This window comes from Sapajus apella, unplaced genomic scaffold, assembly GCF_009761245.1.
Source record: "Sapajus apella isolate SASKATOON/1434 unplaced genomic scaffold, GSC_monkey_1.0 scaffold31, whole genome shotgun sequence".
NCBI lineage: Eukaryota > Metazoa > Chordata > Mammalia > Primates > Cebidae > Sapajus > Sapajus apella.
Window position 1 is genome coordinate 9,740,866 of NW_022436971.1, and position 16,908 is coordinate 9,757,773.

Sequence of the window (16,908 nt, forward strand, 5' to 3'; positions counted from 1 at the left end):
GTGTACAATTCACTGGCATTAAGCATACTCGCAAAGTTGTGCAATATCACTGCAACCCATTTCTAGAATGTTTTCAACATCCCAAATTGAAACTTTGTACCCATTTATAGGGGTGTCGAATCTTGGGCCACACATAAAATACACCAACGGGAACAATAGCTGATGAGCTTTTTGAGACGGAGTCTCGCTCTGTTGCCCAGGCTGGAGTACAGTGGTGCGATCTCAGCTCACTGCAACCTCCACTTCCTAGGTTCAAGCAATTCTCCTGCCTCAGCTTCCCGAGTAGCTGGGATTACGGGCATGTGCCACCACACCTGGTTAATTTTTGCATTTTTAGTAGAGATGGGATTTTACCATGTTAGTCAGGCTGGTCTCGAACTCCAGACCTCAGATGATCCACCCGCCTTGACCTCCCAAACTGCTGAGATTACAGGTGTGAGCCACTGTGCCTGGCCTCGCTAATGAGCTTTTTTTTAAAAAAAAAAAATCTCATAATGTTCACAAATTTGTATTGGGATGCATTCAGAGCAGTCCTGGGCTCGGGTTGGACAAGCTTGCCATTAAACAACTTTCCATTCCTCCCACCCCCAGACCCTGGAAACCGCTGTCTACTCTCTCTCTCTGTTTATATATGAATTTGATTCTAGGTAGCTCATATAAGTGAAGTCATACAATATTTGTCTCTTCGCGTCTGGCTTATTTTATTTATTATGCTGTTTTCAAGTTTCATCTGCTTGTAGTATCAGAATGTCCTTCCTTTCTGAGGCTGAATAATAATTTATTGTTGTATTTAACACATTTTGCTTATCCATTCATTGATTTATATTTTATTCAACTTAAATTTAAATAGCCAAATCTGGCTACTGGCTGCTGTATTGAACACTGCTGATGTGTAGGATTTGGGCACTGCCGTGGGTTAGGAGTATGTGTGAATGAGAGGGGTGTGTGTGTGAGTGTGTGTGCTACGTTGAAGAGGTGGTGTAGAAATCAGGAGAATTCAAAGGGAAGAAATCCCATTGAGCACAGGTGCAGAGAGGAGGGACCTTTTGGAAAAGAGTAAGGAACATGGTGACTGAAGCATAAGGTATGTTAAGAAAAGTAGAAAATTGGCCGGGCGCGGTGGCTCAAGCCTATAATCCCAGCACTTTGGGAGGCTGAGGCAGGTGGATCACGAGGTCAAGGGATCGAGACCATCCTGGTCAACATGGTGAAACCCCGTCTCTACTGAAAATACAAAACATTAGCTGGGCATGGTGGTGTGTGCCTGTAATCCCAGCTACTCAGGAGGCTGAGGCAGGAGAATTGCCTGAACCCAGGAGGCGGAGGTTGCGGTGAGCCGAGATCGCGCCATTGCACTCCAGCCTGGGCAACAAGAGTGAAACTCCATCTCAAAAAAAAAAAAAGAAAGGTAGAAAATAGGCCGGGCGCGGTGGCTCACGCCTGGCTCACGTCATGGTGAAACCCCATCTTTCAAAAAAAAAAAAAAAAGATAGAAAATACGGCTAGGAAGAGAGGTTTTCCCAGAGCATAAATAGTCTTGAATACAACGTTTAAATTATTTCAAAATGGCCGGGCGTGCCTGTAATCCTAGCATTTTGGGAGGCCGAGGTGGGTGGATTACCTGAGGTCAGGAGTTCAAAACCAGTCTGGCCATGATGGTGAAACCCCATCTTTAAAAAAAAAAAATATTTCAAAATGAACTTACCTCCAGGTGTAAAATGGCAATACTATGTACTTCTGTAAATCCTTCCAAGCGTCATTCCTGCTATCACTTTATGAAGAATAAAGACCAAATCTTAGACAAATACCTGTAGGACTCCATTTGAGAAAAAATCATGTGCATAACAGTTCCAGTCTAGAAAGCAGACGAATTAGACAGATACTGTTAAACTTGCAGGGAAAAAAAATACTCACTTCATGGAAGGATGTACTAGAGATTTCCTTTCCGTAATGTGCTCCCTTAGGGCACTAAAAATAATTTGATTTATTTTAAAAATGCATTTACAACCCTTCCAGGCCCATCTTGACAGCACCAAACAAAGCCCTCCTGTAGAACTGTTGCTCCGTGTGGGGCTGAAACAGCGCATGGCTGCAGTGTCTCTCCAGCTGAGCTGAAACAGCAAAGAATAGTGGAAAGAGCTCAGGCTTTCAAGTCAAGACATCTTCCTCAGGAAAGTGACTGAACTTCTTTGAACTCTGGTTTTCTTATGTGTCAAATGGAGAAATTCAGAGCAGTCTTGCAGGCCTTTATATCAGTCGCCTCACCCAACATCTGGAAGGGTTATAGGAACACCAGAAAGGGGTGGGAGAAGGGAGTCTTGGCGGCTCTATCATTTTCAGAACAACCAAAGAGATCAAAACGGACAAAATGTTGCCAGGAGCCAGGGCATCTCATGAGATAGGCCAACGGTGGAAAGAGGTCACAGGCCTGCCGGGCAGAAGGACCAAAGTTTCCAATCTGCCCACCAGGCGGGACCAACATAGCAAGAAGATTCGAAATGCAGATCAAGATAGAGCGAAGTCTTATTGTCACCTTTCGACAAATGTGGAAACTGAGTCTCAGAGGGTTTTCTTAGTTTCCCCTAACGTGACAGTTAGTGGCTAGAATAGCAGCTGAAACTCAGATGGATCCTCTGCGAATGGAGCAGGATGAATGTCCCTTCCGCTAGTTTCATTAAGCCTGCTATGCCCAGCTTAACTCTGCCACCACGCGCAGCAGTGAACACTCAGTAACTGGCTAATGGCAGGTTCGTGAGAGGCTCCAGGGCCCTGAGGAGACACAAATGCAGCAGGCTCAGCCACAAAGGGCCACTCCAAACTGTCAAAGGTTTGGCTCTAGGCTGGGTATGGTTGCTCACGTCTATAATTCCAGCACTTTGGGAGGCCGAGGAAGGTGGATTACCTGAGGTTAGGAGTTCAAGACCAGCCTGACCAACATGGAGAAACCCATCTCCACGAAGAGTACAAAATTAGCTGGGCATGGTGGTGCGTGCCTGTAATCCCACTACTTTGGAGGCTGAGGCAGGAGAACTGCTTGAACCCAGGAGGTGGAGGTTGCGGTGAGCTGAGATCATGCCATTGCACTCCAGCCTGGGCAACAAGAGCAAAACTCCATCTCAAAAAAAAAAAAAAAAAAAAAGTTTTGGCTCTACTTCTAAGGGACATCAGAGACTGCAACACCTTGATTTACTGAAGGTGTAAAAACTGATGCTCAGGGCTGAATGTGGTGGCTCACACCTGTAATCCCAGCACTTTGGGAGGCCAAGTGGGTGGATCACCTGAGATCAGGAGTTCGTGATCAGCCTGACTAAAATGGTGAAACCCTGTCTCTACTAAAAATACAAAAATCAGCGGGCATGGTGGTGAGCACCTGTAATCCCAGCTTCTGGGAGGCTGAGGCAGGAGAATCGCTTAAACCTGGGAGGCAGAGTTTACAGTGGACTAAGACGGCATCATGGCACACCAGCCTGGGTCACAAATGGAGACCCTGTCTCAAAAAACAAAAACAAGCAAACAAAGAAAACTGACACTCAGAGATAGGAAGTGACCAGCCTAGGTTATGCAGCAAATCACTGGCAAAACAGAGACTGGGACTGGTCTTGTCATTTTCAGCCCCACACTCTTTCCTCTGCTACACCACCGAGGAAATGCAGAGGTGAGTTTTTTCTCTGTTTAGTGTAGGTCAAAGCCACACCTTGTGTCTCTCTGTAAGCAAGTCTTTCAATGGGCACGATTGCTTTCAGCAGAAGCCTCTCACAGTTCCTCCAGCAACGCTTACCTTCACTCCTGTTTCCAGAACCCACTGGATTCCGTGTGGAGAAAACAAGGTGGTCCCTGATTGGGGACTATGATGGCAGAAGCCAAACATTCACTGAAAAGCAATATATGTGTGAAATTAACCCCCGAAAATGATGGAGAAATACACAGATAAAGGAGTTTCAAAGAAAAACAATGTTTTGCTAACAATATCAGTAGATCACAGATCACAACTGCGTGTGTGTGCATGTGTGTGTGTGTGTGTGTGTGTTGGTTGTCATAATTGCATTTGCATATTATTCTACAACTGTGAAAGCATTATTATATCCACCCTATCATTTGTTCCATAGAACGCATTGATATCCACAGAACGTTCTAATATTCTTTTCCTCAAAAGCCTGACTCCCAAAGTAGTCCCATTTTCCATCCTTCTCTACCTTTGTATAACCTGCAGTTTCCACGCAAACAAGGGTTGCTTAAATATCTCCAAACTTTGTTTGTACTGTTCCTGCTTTCTGGAATGTCTTTGCTTTTTTGTGTTTGTTTTGTTTCTGAGACAGAGTCTTGCTGTGTCACCCAGGCTGGAGTGCAGTAGCCAGATCTTCCAGGCTCAACGGATCCTCTCACTTTGCCTCCCGAGTAGCTGGGACTATAGACACATGCCACCATGCACAACTCATTTTCTGCTTTTTGTGTATGGGGCCTTACCACATTGCCCAGGCTGACCTTGAACTCCTGACTAAAGCAATCCACCCATCTTGGCCTCCCTAGGTCCTAGGATCATAGGCATGAGCCACCACACCGAGCCTAGAATGCCTTTGATATTGTTTTTCTAATTCTGACTATCTTCTTATCTGTAAACACTAAACTCAGTTCTGCTTCCTCCAGAGAACTCTCCCTCACACTTGCTGGCTGTGAAGTCGAACTCCCAGACCCTCAGGGAAGACTTCATGCTGGACTCATCTCTGCATACCCCGTGCCCAGTGCAGTGGTTGGCATGGACAGGTACGCTCCAGGATGAGGGCTGAGAAAGAAAGCAAGTCCCAGAGAGCCTTGGTGGCCTGCTTGGCCACAGAAACTGAATTTTTTTTTTTTTTAGACGAAATTTCACTCTTCTTGCCTAGGCTGGAGTGCAATGGTGGGATTCCAGCTCACTGCAACCTCCGCCTCCAGGTTCAAGCAATTCTCCTGCCTCAGGATCCCAAGTAGCAGCCGGGATTACAGGCACATGCTACCACGCCCGGCTAATTTTGTATTTTTAGTAGAGACGGGTTTTCTTCATGTCTCCATATTGGTCAGGCTGGTCTCAAACTCCTGATCTCAGGTGATCTGCCAGCCTTGGCCTCCCAAAGTGCTGGGATTACAGGTGTGAGCCACGATGCCCGGCCAAGATCCCTGTTTCTTGACTCCTAGCCCAATACAGGGCGTGAACACCTTCTGCCAAAAGCACAGAGTGGGTCACCATCCAGAATCAGGGTCCTGCCTGGTGCCCCGCTGGAGGTCTCTGCATGGGGAATTCCTTCTTCCCTCCTGACCCTAAGTGGGTCCCAAGCCCTCCCTGCCAGTCCCCTCTGCAGTGGGGCCCACAGCACACAAGGGTGGTATTTCCTCTCCTCTCTCCTTAGCAGAGGAGCAGCATTAAAGGATTCTGGAAGCCTATAAGTGAGCGTGTCTTTTCTGCTGTATCAGTTTCTAATTGGGCAGGGGAAGGGTCACAGAGGATGTCTGGGTTACGCTTTCATCCCTGGCTTGGATTTTATTTCATTTCTTTCCTCATTCCCAATAGCTCCCCTAGCACCCCATCATAAAGTTGCTCGGCTTTTAGAACTATTTATTTATTTTTGATGTCTTTTATTATTTTTATTATACTTTAAGTTCTGGGGTACATGTGCAGATCCTGCAGGATTGTTACATAAGTATACACATGCCATGAGGGTTTGCTGCGTCCATCCCCCTGCCATCTACATTAGGTATTTCTCCTAATGCTATCCCTCCCCAATCTCCCCATCCCCTGCTAACCCTCCCCTAGGCCCACCCCCCAACAGACCCAGTGTGTGATGTTCCCCTCCCTGTGTCCTTGTGTTCTCATTGTTCAACACCCACTTAGTGAGAACATGTGGTGTTTGGTTTTCTGTTCTTGTGTCAATTTGCTGAGAATGATGGTTTCCAGCTTCATTCGCGCCCCTGCAAAGGACATGAACTCATCCTTTTCTATGGCTGTATAGTATTCCATGGTATATATGTGTCACATTTTCTTTATCCAGTCTATCATTGATGGGCATTTGGGTTGGTTCCAAGTCTTTGCCATTGTGAACAGTGCAGCAATAAACATATGTGTGCGCATGTGTCTTTATCATAGAATGATTCGTAATCCTTTGGGTATATACCCAGTAATGGGATTGCTGGGCCAAATGGTATTACTATTTCTAGATCCTTGAGGAATCGCTGCGCTGTCTTCCACAGTGGTTGAACTAATTTACACTCACACCAACAGTGTAAAAGCATTCCTATTTCACACATCCTCTCCAGCATCTGTTGTCTCCACGTTTTAATGATCGCCATTCTAACTGGCGTGAGATGGTATCTCAATGTGGTTTTGATTTGCATTTCTGTAATGACCAGTGATGATGAGCTTTTTTTCATGTTTGTTGGCCTCATATATGTCTTATTTTGAAAAGTGTCTGTTCATATACTTCGCCCACTTTTTGATGGGTTTGTTTACAGTCTCATTTTAAATTGACGTGAGCCTTAAAGGCCTCCAATTCCCCCATCATGTTTATTTAGGCACAGGTAATATAATTCACATAATCTTGTAATGATGCATTACAAGACAAAATAATTGTCTTGTAAAAAAGCGTCTGGTGAATTGTAATTGGTTCCTGGGTTACTTAAAAGGAAAATCATTTGGGTTGAGTCATGATGTGATATTCTTCAAACCACTGACAATACATGTTCAACACCCACGCAAAGCCTCTGGAGGACCCAAAGATGGCTAACGTAGCATCCCTGCGCCTCCAGGTTCCCCGTGTGGAGAGGGAGATACAGAGGACAAGTCCAGTTACAGTGACTCAAATGAGTTGTTAAAAGGACACTAACAAGAAAAACACTCATTTGGACCAAAGGAAGCCGTGCTTCAGCGAAACCTTGATGTGAGATCAAACTTGGCCAGATGAAGATGAAAGAAAAGAAAGAAAGAGCATCGGGACAGCAAGTGTGGGAAGACTGGACCAGACCTGGGAATAGCACTGGGAAAGACAACAGGAAATTGAAAGGAAAGAGAAGGAGAAAGGAGAGACCGAGAGTTTCCAGATTAGTGAGAGTGAGCGATGCCCTTTCTCTGTCCACTCTAGCCAGACCTCGTTTTATTGCCCGTTATCGAACTTCACAGATACTGCATGCTTTACAAATTGAAGGCTGGCGGCAGCCCTGCATGGAGCAACTCTGTGGGCCCCGTTTCTCCAACAGCACGTGCTCACTTCATGTCTTTGTGTCACATTTTGGTAATATTTAAAATATTACCAAAAAATACTAGCACTATTTCTAACTTCCCCTTATTATTATAACTGTTATGGTGATTTGTGAGCAGGGATTTTTTTTTTTTTTTTTTTTTTAGACAGAGTCTCACTCTGTTGTCCAGGCTGGAGTGCAATGACAGGATCTCAGCTCACTGCAACCTCCACCTCCCAAGTTCAAGCATTTCTCATGCCTCATCCTCCCGAGTAGCTGGGATTATAGGCACCCACCACTGTGCTCAGCTAATTTTTGTAGTTTAAGTAGAGACAAGATTTCACCACGTTGGCTAAACTGGTCTCGAACTCCTGACCTCAGGTGATCCACCTGCCTCAGCCTCTCAAAGTGCTGGGGTTACAGGCGTGAACCACCTTGCCCAGCCAGGGATCTGATGTTACGGTTGTAATTGTTTTGGGGTGCTGCAAGCCATGCCCACGTGAGGTGGCAAACTTAATTAATAAGTATGTTCCGACCACTCCGCTGACTAACCATTCTCTGTCTCTCCCTCTCTTCAGGCCTCCCCATGCCCTGAGACACAACAGAATCAAAATGAGACAAACTAATAACCCACAATGACCCAAGCGTTCAAGTGAAAGGAAGAATCTCGTATCTTTCCATTTAAATCAAAAGCCAGAAATGATTAAGTTTAGTGAAGCAAGTATGTTGAAAGCCAAGAGAGGCCAAAAGCTAGACCCTTTGCACCAAATAGTTAAACCAGATAAGAATGCAAAGGAAACGTTTTTGAAGGAAATTAAAAGAGCTACTCCAGTGAACACAGGAATGATAAGAAAGTGAAACAGCCTTATTGCTGATATGGAAAAAGTTTTAGTGGTTTGGATGGAAGATTGAACCAGCCACAACATTCCCATAAATCAAAGCCTAATTCAGAGCAAGGCCCTAACTCTCTTCAATTCGATGAAGGCTGGGAGGAGTAAGGCAACTGCAAACAAAAGTTGGAAGCCAGCAGAGATGAAGGAAAGGAGCCACCTCCAAACATGGAAGCGCAAGGTGGCCGGGAGCGGTGGCTCATGCTGGTAATCCCAGCACTTTGGGAGGTAGCGGCGGGTGGATCACAGGGTCAGGAGTTCCAGACCAGCCTGGCCAACATGGCGAAAACACTTCTCTACTAAAAATACAAAAATTAGCCGAGCATGGTGGTGTGCACCTGTAGTCCCAGCTACTTGGGAGGCCGAGGCAGGAGAATTGCTTGGACCTGGGAGGCGAAGGTTGCAGTGAGCTGAGATCATGCCACTGCACTCCAGCCTGGGAGACAGAACAAGACTCCATCCTGAGGCAAAAAAAAAAGGATGAAGCAGCAAGTGCTGATGGAGAAGCTGCAGCAAATCCTCACAGGAGATCCAGCTAAGATCATTGATGCAGGCGGCTACACTAAACCCTGTATTTTCCATGTAGGCAAAAGAGCCTTCTGTGGGAAAAAGATGGTCATGGGCATTTCGCCATCCATCTAAGGAGAAATTGCTTTGCTATGCTGAGTCCACAAATGTCACCTAAAACTTTCATTACACTTTACGGATGGAGAAAAAGAAACGGAGAAGTGATGATAGCTGTGATCCCAAAGCTAGAAAGAGGCAGGTGAGGTGGGGACTCCGTTGCAGGCGCCAGAGCCTGTGACCTCCTGCCAGACTATGCATTGACTCTACCTAGAGAAGCCTTCTTTGGTCGTCCCCACCCAGACCAGAGTTCATGGGGATCAGTCACACCTGAAAGGTCAGTAGGTGAAAGAGGCCGGGCGCGGTGGCTCACGCCTGTAATCCCACCACTTTGGGAGGCCGAGGCGGGTGGATCACGAAGTCAAGAGATCGAGACCATCCTGGTCAACATGGTGAAACCCCGTCTCTACTAAAAATACAAAAAATCAGCTGGGCCTGGTGGCACGTGCCTGTAATCCCAGCTACTCAGGAGGCTGAGGCAGGAGAATTGCCTGAACCCAGGAGGTGGAGGTTGCGGTGAGCCGAGATCGCGCCATTGCACTCCAGCCTGGGTAACAAGAGCAAAACTTCGACTCAAAAAAAAAAAAAAAAAAAGGAAGTGAAAGAAAGGCAGGAAGGAGGGGTGCAGATTCCTTGAGAAAGTCCCAGCAATAGGGGTGAAACCTCCCTGGGCAAGGACTGAGGCTCACTGTGAACCTGAGCCTGCCACTGGCTCTCGAAAGTCACATGACCTCCTGCACCTGGGCGTCCTCAACTGTGGCATGCAGAGTAAATCCCATCCTGCTGGCCACAAAGTGGCACAGGAAGGATCAGGAGCCATTTGATGTCAGAAAGGCTTTTGCAAAGGGGGAAGCCCTGTACAAATGCGAGGAGTTGTTCAAACAGGGAGAAAAAAAATTTAAAAATAGAATCTCGGCGTGATCCTCCTCCCTGTGTCCCATCGCCCCCCCAGGACGATGACTACTGCAATCAAACACATTTCTGGGTAAAACGGTGAATGTTTTAGATTCTGTAATGATGAATTTGCGACCTCATTTAACAACCCTTGACAAAGACCGTGCCCGACAGAGACTCACCGGGTTTCTTTGTGGGAGGAATGGAGAGACGCTTTGCGCGTTGTTCTAGTTCCAGGCTTCAGCTGCCCTTTCGCTCCGCTCCCCTCCCCAGGCACTCTGTTCCCACCATCCTCCAAGTTCCCCAGCAGTGAAGGTGGAGTCCTCTTGTTAAACAGAACACGCTCTATTTCAAGGTATGCATACCGCTTAATTTCACATGGTATGAGTCATGATTCACAGCTCCAAAAAAGAATCAAAAGAATTCATTAAACAGTAGAAAATGTCACATGCAGCTTCTGTGACATTGCTTTTTCCTCTATTGTCCAGGGACCCAGGTACGGAGGGGCAAGGCAGGTGCCTGCACACAGGCCCGTCAGCCATCCTTCCTGGGCCCAAGGATTGGGAAGGCCAGGATATAGGGCAAGTTGGGGCAGTTGATAAAGAGGGAAGATGTTAGAGGAAAATACTTCCTACTCTATCCCATCCAGGACTTTTCGAAGTTCTCCATAGATTTCTGTTGAAAGGAAAATGTAGCTAACTCTTTAGTCCAAAAAGCATTTAAACAGAGATAGGCTGAGAGCAAGAGAATGCATACTGGCTGATATTGGCTATTGCTGAAGAAACACAGCTGATGGCCAGGGCCAGGTCTCCAGTTTGACTGATTTATGCAAAAGAAGAAACCAGGCCAGGCGCGGTGGCTCACACCTATAATCCCTGCATTTTGGGAGGCCGAGGAGGGTGGATCACCTGAGGTCAGGAGTTCAAGACCAGCCTGGCCAATATGGTGAAACCCCACCTCTATTAAAAATACCAAAATTAATCAGGCATGGTGGTGGGCGCCTGTAGTCCCAGCTTCTCGGGAGGTTGAGGCAGGAGAATCTCTTGAACGCAGGAGGGAGAGGTTGCATTGAGTTGAGATGGTGCCATTGCACTCCAGCCTGAGCTACAAAGACAGATTTTGTCTCCAAAAAAATAAAAGAAAAATAAAAGAAGAAAGCAGACAGAACACAGGTGTAGGTGTCTCTTTTCCTGAGGCTGTGGGTAGATGGAGAGAGTGGGGAAAGGGGAGAGAAAGAGCTGGCGGATTGAGTCTTCCGGTAGATTTAGTCCCACAGGTGGTGTTCTTGGAATCTGTGAAACTTGTCCTTCCCACCTTTGCCCTGTCCCTCTTGAGTTACTGGCCTTCCTTTGTTGGATGTCACCCCCATCCAAAGGCTGAGATAGTGGCCCCTTTAATGACAGCCCCATCACCTGTGTCTCATCCACCCACAGCCCTGAACATGCTGTGTTACATTGATTCCGACGTGTCTGTCTCTCCCGGCTAGACTAAGCTCCCTAAAGGCAAAGACTGACCTTTGCATTTCTGCAGCCCTAGAATTAAGCACAGGGGCTGGCACAGAGCAGACGGCAAATAAAAATCAGCTGACCTGAGCCCGCCTGTTATGGAATTCATTTGCGCTCCCCAACCCCCGCCAAGATATACTGAAGTCCTAACCTGTGGTACCCCAGAATGTGACTTTATTTGGAACTAGGGACATTGCAGATGTAATTAGTTAAAATGAGGTCAAACTGGAGTAGGGTGGACCTCAATTCCATATAACTGTTGTCCTTATAATAGAAGGGAATTTTGGACAAAGAGAGGAAAGAGGGCCATGTCAAGACAGAGATTTAGGGAGATTCACATGAAATGAAGCCATCGGGCACGAAGGATCACCATCTGTTAGCAGAGGCTGTGGGAGAGGCCCAGGACAGTCCTCAGAAGAAACCAGCCCGGCTGACAGCTTGAACAGATTTCTAGCCTTCAGAACTGTGAGAACTAATTGACCACTGCTGTAGCTCCCCAGTTTGCTGTACTTTGTTACTGTGGCCCAAGGGGTGGCCAGAGGGAACGAATAAAACCCTCCACCCCAACCCTTCTACCCCTTTCCGCTACCAGGGGCCTGTTCCTTATTGTGTTTTATCGCATAAGCTGGGCTGTCAAAGAGGGGCAGGATTTAGTCTTGTTTAATGGAGATGATAATGTTTTCTAACCCATATTTCCGTGGATGAAATATTGTAGGATGGCCGGGCGCGGTGGCTCCCTCCTGTAATCCCAGCACTTTGGAAGGCCGAGGCGGATGGATCACCTGAGGTCGGGAGTTCGAGACCAGCCTGACCAACATGGAGAAACCCCATTTCTACTAAAAATATAAAATTAGCCAGGCGTTGTGGCGTGTGGCTGTAATCCCAGCTACTCGGGAGGCTGAGGCGGGAGAATTGCTTGAACCTGGTAGGCGGAGATGGTGCCACTGCACTCCTGCCTGGGCAACAAGAGCAAAACTCCATTTCGAAAAAAGAAATATTGTAGGATGCTATGAGAGTTCGGATCCCACAGGAGCCATTTTTCAATAGCTAAAAGACCTAAAGAAATGCTCAGTGTCTGATGACAGCCAATGGCCCTGTCTGAGGGGCCGGGGATGAAGGGCAGATTCTCCCTCTTCACCTCCCAAGGGGATTTCCCAGTCTCCCGTCGTGGGCTGGTGCCAGGGCGGGGGCGCCCCCAGTGCTGAGATGACAGGAAGCCGGGTGGCATAATCTGTCCTCCACCCGACAAAAGACAGGAAATCCAGAGCTGAAGGTGGAAAATCTGACCTCAGCTCACCCCTGCATTGTATTGGGCCCAGAATGAAAGAACTGGCTGCACAAAGGCCTCTAAAGAAAGCGATTAGGGCCTGGCCCCTGCGGCGAGGGAGCGGTGAGACACTGTCCCCAGACCAAGCTGCCCCAGCTCCGAAGGGCTGGATGGAGGCCTGGCCACAGTCGAGCAGTCCCCAAGGAAGGCCCACCCTGCGGCCCCAGAGTTCCCTGTGAAGGGCGTCCCACCCCGTGGGCTCCTCGGGGAATGCCTGGGGCCGCCTCCAACCAGACCAGCCTCCTGGCCATGAAGGACAGATTCCCTGAAGAAGCAGGGAGCACCTGCCTGCCCCAAAACGGGAATAGCCTCTACCCACCTCAGAGGAGGATTATGCAAATCAAATGAGCTAATGGATAACAATAATCCCTTAGATTTGTGGGGCGCTCTACAGTTTACATAACCCTTGCAGTCCTTTATTTCATTTAATCCTCCTCACCACCTTGTGAGGTTGGAATTTTCACTGCCTTTTACAGATGAGGTCACTGGCTCCAGGGTTCAAATGCCCACACGGCTCAGAGGCGGGGAAAAGCAAGCTGTATGCATCCCACACACAACTGGTGTTGCGGCTCCGGACGTGGCTCGCCCCAGAGACTACGCTTGGTGCTTTCCTGAGGACAGGGCACCCCTGGCTTCTCTGTCTGGGCCTAGGTTCACTCTTCCAAGATGGTGTGGACTTGGATTGAACTGATGACAGGTGAGGCTGCCAGGCAGGTGCTGGGTCCTGAAAATCTGGCAGTGTCTGCTCAGGTTTATCCCGGGCTTTCTTAGTTTCACTGATTTGATTTTTTAATTTTTTTTTTGAGACAGAGTTTTGCTCTGTGTCCCAGGCTGGAGTGCAATGGCACGATCTCGGTTCACCAAAACCTCCGCCCCCAGGGTTCAAGTGATTTTCCTGCCTTAGCCTCGCAAGTAGCTGGGATTACAGGCATGTGCCACCATGCCTGGTTAATTTTGTATTTTTAGTAGAGATGGGGTTTCATCATGTTTGTCAGGCTGGTCTTGAATTCCTGACCTCAGGTGATCCACCCACCTCGGCCTCCCAAAGTGCTGGGGTTACAGGCATGAGCCTCCACACCCAGCCCAGATTTTTTTAAAAAATCATAAAATTAATCACTAAAGTCAGGCACAGTGGCTCAAGCCTATAATCTCAACACTTTGGGAGGCAAGAGAACCACTTGAGCCCAGGAGTTTGAGACCAGCCTGGGCAACATGGCAAAAACCAATCTCTACAAAAATATTTTTATAAATAAAAAATTAGGCCAGGCACGGTGGCTCACACCTGTAATCCCAGCACTTCTGGAGGCTGAGGCGGGTGAATCGCCTGAGGTCAGGAGTTCAAGACCAGCCTGGTCAACATGGTGAAACCCCATCTCTACTAAAAATACAGAAATTAGCTGTGCATGGTGGCATGTGCCTGTAGTCCCAGCTACAGGAGAATTGCTTGAACCCGGGAGGTGGAGGTTGTAGTGAGCCGAGACTGTGCCACTGCAAAGCGACACTCTGTCTCAAAAAAAAGGAAAAGAAAAAAAAATTAGCCAGGTCTGGTGGTGCATGCGTATAGTCCCAGCTACTCAGAGGCTGAGGTGGGAGAATCACTTGAGCCCGGGAGGTGGAGGTTGCCATGAGCTAAGATTGCACCACTGCACTCCATCCTGGGTGAGACAGTGAAGACCCTGTCTTAAAAAAAAAAAAAAAATTGCTGGCCTGGCACGGTGGTTCACACCTGTAATCCCAGCACTTTGGGAGACCGAGGCGGGTGGATCATGAGGTCGAGAGATCGAGACCATCCTTGCCAACATGGTAAAACCGCATCTCCACTAAAAATACAAAAAAATCAGCTGGGCATGGCGGCACACGCCTGTAGTCCCAGCTACTTGGGAGGCTGAGAAAGGAGAATTGCTTGAACCCAGGAGGCAGAGGTTGCAGTGAGCCGAGATCATGCCACTGCGCTCCAGCCTGGTGCCTGGCAACAGAGCAAGACTCTGTATCAAAAATAAATAAATAAATAAATAAATTGCTAACATTTATCAAATATTTGCTATGAGTCTTGCCACAGTATTAACTCTTTTACGCATCACATAAGCCAAACAGCTAGATGCTATTTTAGGAATTCTTATTTTACTAATGTAGATGCTGAGACCTGCAATAGTAGACACACACTAAATGAAGAGTCTGGAGTCCCACACTGGGCAGTGTGACTCGAGGGTCTGTGACCTTAAACCATGCCAGGAGTCAGGGCCCAGGCTCCAACAATAGCTGTAAAAACCATTGCACTCCAAAAATATGTCACAGAGCCACATGGCAGAGGAAACCCGGATCAAACCTGGAAGGAACAAAATTTCAGTTCAACCTAAAAAATAATGCCCAATACAAGTCCTCTGTACCAGAGCTCACAGTCCCTTGATGACACATGCTCTGTGATGCAATTGTGGGGCAGAGAGAATGCTGTTCTGCCTGGGAAGTTGCAGAGGTCGGAACAGCAAGTAGATTTGTGAGCAGAGATTGGGAAGGGCTGGGGTCAACCCTGAGGTAGCAGGTGAGGAAGGGGCTCCACAGAGAGTGAATGCAACGGCCCAGAGCACCTGGTCATTAAAAGGATGTCAAGGCATCGTGCAGCAGGAGCAGGAGCTGTCCACGGGCTGTGGGCTTCAAGTAATAGACCAGAGAACCAAGTCAAGCTTCCTGTGTACTTGGCCAGAACCTGCGTCTACCTGGCACCTTGTTTAAATCTAGGCATTTGGATTCCTGTATTGGCCTGTCCTCAGCCACAGCTGACCTCCAGAAGCCACTTTTTCCTCCTGAGCCTCCAGGTCTGTGATGGGAGGAGCTGTCGTGAAGGCCTCTGACATGACCTGGAGATGTTTTCCCCATGGTCTTGGGGGATTAACATTAGGTTCTTTGCTACTTATGCAAATTTTTACAGCTGGCTTGAATTTCTCCTAAAAAAATGGGTTTTTCTTTTCTACTGCATCACCAGGCTGCAAATTTTCTGAATTTTTATGCTTTGTTTCGCTTTTAAAACTGAATGCTTTTAACAGCACCCAAGTCACATTTTAAATGCTTTGCTGCTTAGAAATTTCTTCTGCCATTTACCCTAAATCATCTCTCCTCTCTCAGATTTAAAGTTCCACAAATCTCTGGCAGGGGCAAAATGCAGCCAGTCTCTCTGCTAAAACATAACGAGAGTCAGCTTTGCTCCAGTTCAGCAAGTGCCTCCTGTCCATCTAAGACTACCTCAGCCTGGACCTTATTGTTCATGTCACTAAGCTGCCGTTTTTTTTTTTGTTTGTTTTTTTTAAAAGATGGGGTTTCACCATGATGGCCAGGATGGTCTCAAACTCCTGACCTCAGGTGATCCACCCACCTCAGCCTCCCAAAGTACTAGGATTACAGGGGTGAGCCACCGCGCCTGGCTTTTTTCTTTTTTTTTGAGATGGAGTTTTGTTTTTGTTGCCCAGGCTGGAGTGCAATGGTACCATCTCTGCTCACTTCAACCTCTGCCTCCTGGGTTCAAGTGATTCTCCTGCCTCAGCCTCCTGAGTAGGTGGGATTATATGCATGCACCACCATACCCAGCTCATTTTTGTATTTTTTTTTTGTTTGTTTTTTTGTTTGTTTGTTTGAGACAGAGTTTCACTCATGTTACCCAGGCTGGAGTGCAATGGCACGATCTCGGCTCACCGCAACCTCCGCCTCCTGGGTTCAGGCAATTCTCCTGCCTCAGCCTCCTGAGTAGCTGGGATTACAGGCATGCACCACCATGCCCAGCTAACTTTTTGTATTTTTAGTAGAGACGGGGTTTCACCATGTTGACCAGGATGGTCTCGATGTCTTGACTTCGTGATCCACCCGCCTCGGCCTCCCAGAGTGCTGGGATTATAGGCGTGAGCCACCACGCCCGGCCAAAAGGCACTTCTTACATGGCAACGGCAAGAGAAAAATGAGAAAGAAGCAAAAATGGAAATCCCCGATAAGTGCGCCAGATCTCATGAGAGTTATTCACTATTATGAGAATGGCACAGGAAAGACTGGCCCCAAAGATTCGATTACCTTCCCCTGGGTCCCTCCTACAACATGTGGAAATTCTGGGAAATACAATTCAAATTGAGATTTGGGTGGGGACACAGTCAAACCATATCAAACACCGAACACTCTATATTCAATGTCACATTAATATGATAGATTTAAAGATCAAATAAGATAGAGTTCTTCTCTAGGAGTTTCATAGACCATAACAGCCATGCATTATAATTATAGTAATTATAGTGCTTACTATGGAACCTGGAAGATCTTTTTTATCGTCTCCATTTTTTTTTTTTTTTTGAGACAATGTCTTGCTCTGTCACCCAGGCTGGAGTGTAATGGCATGGTCTGGCTCACTGCAACCTCGACCACCCAGGTTCAAGCGATTCTCCTGCCTCAGCCTCCCAAGTAACTGGAATTACAGATGCCCACCAACACA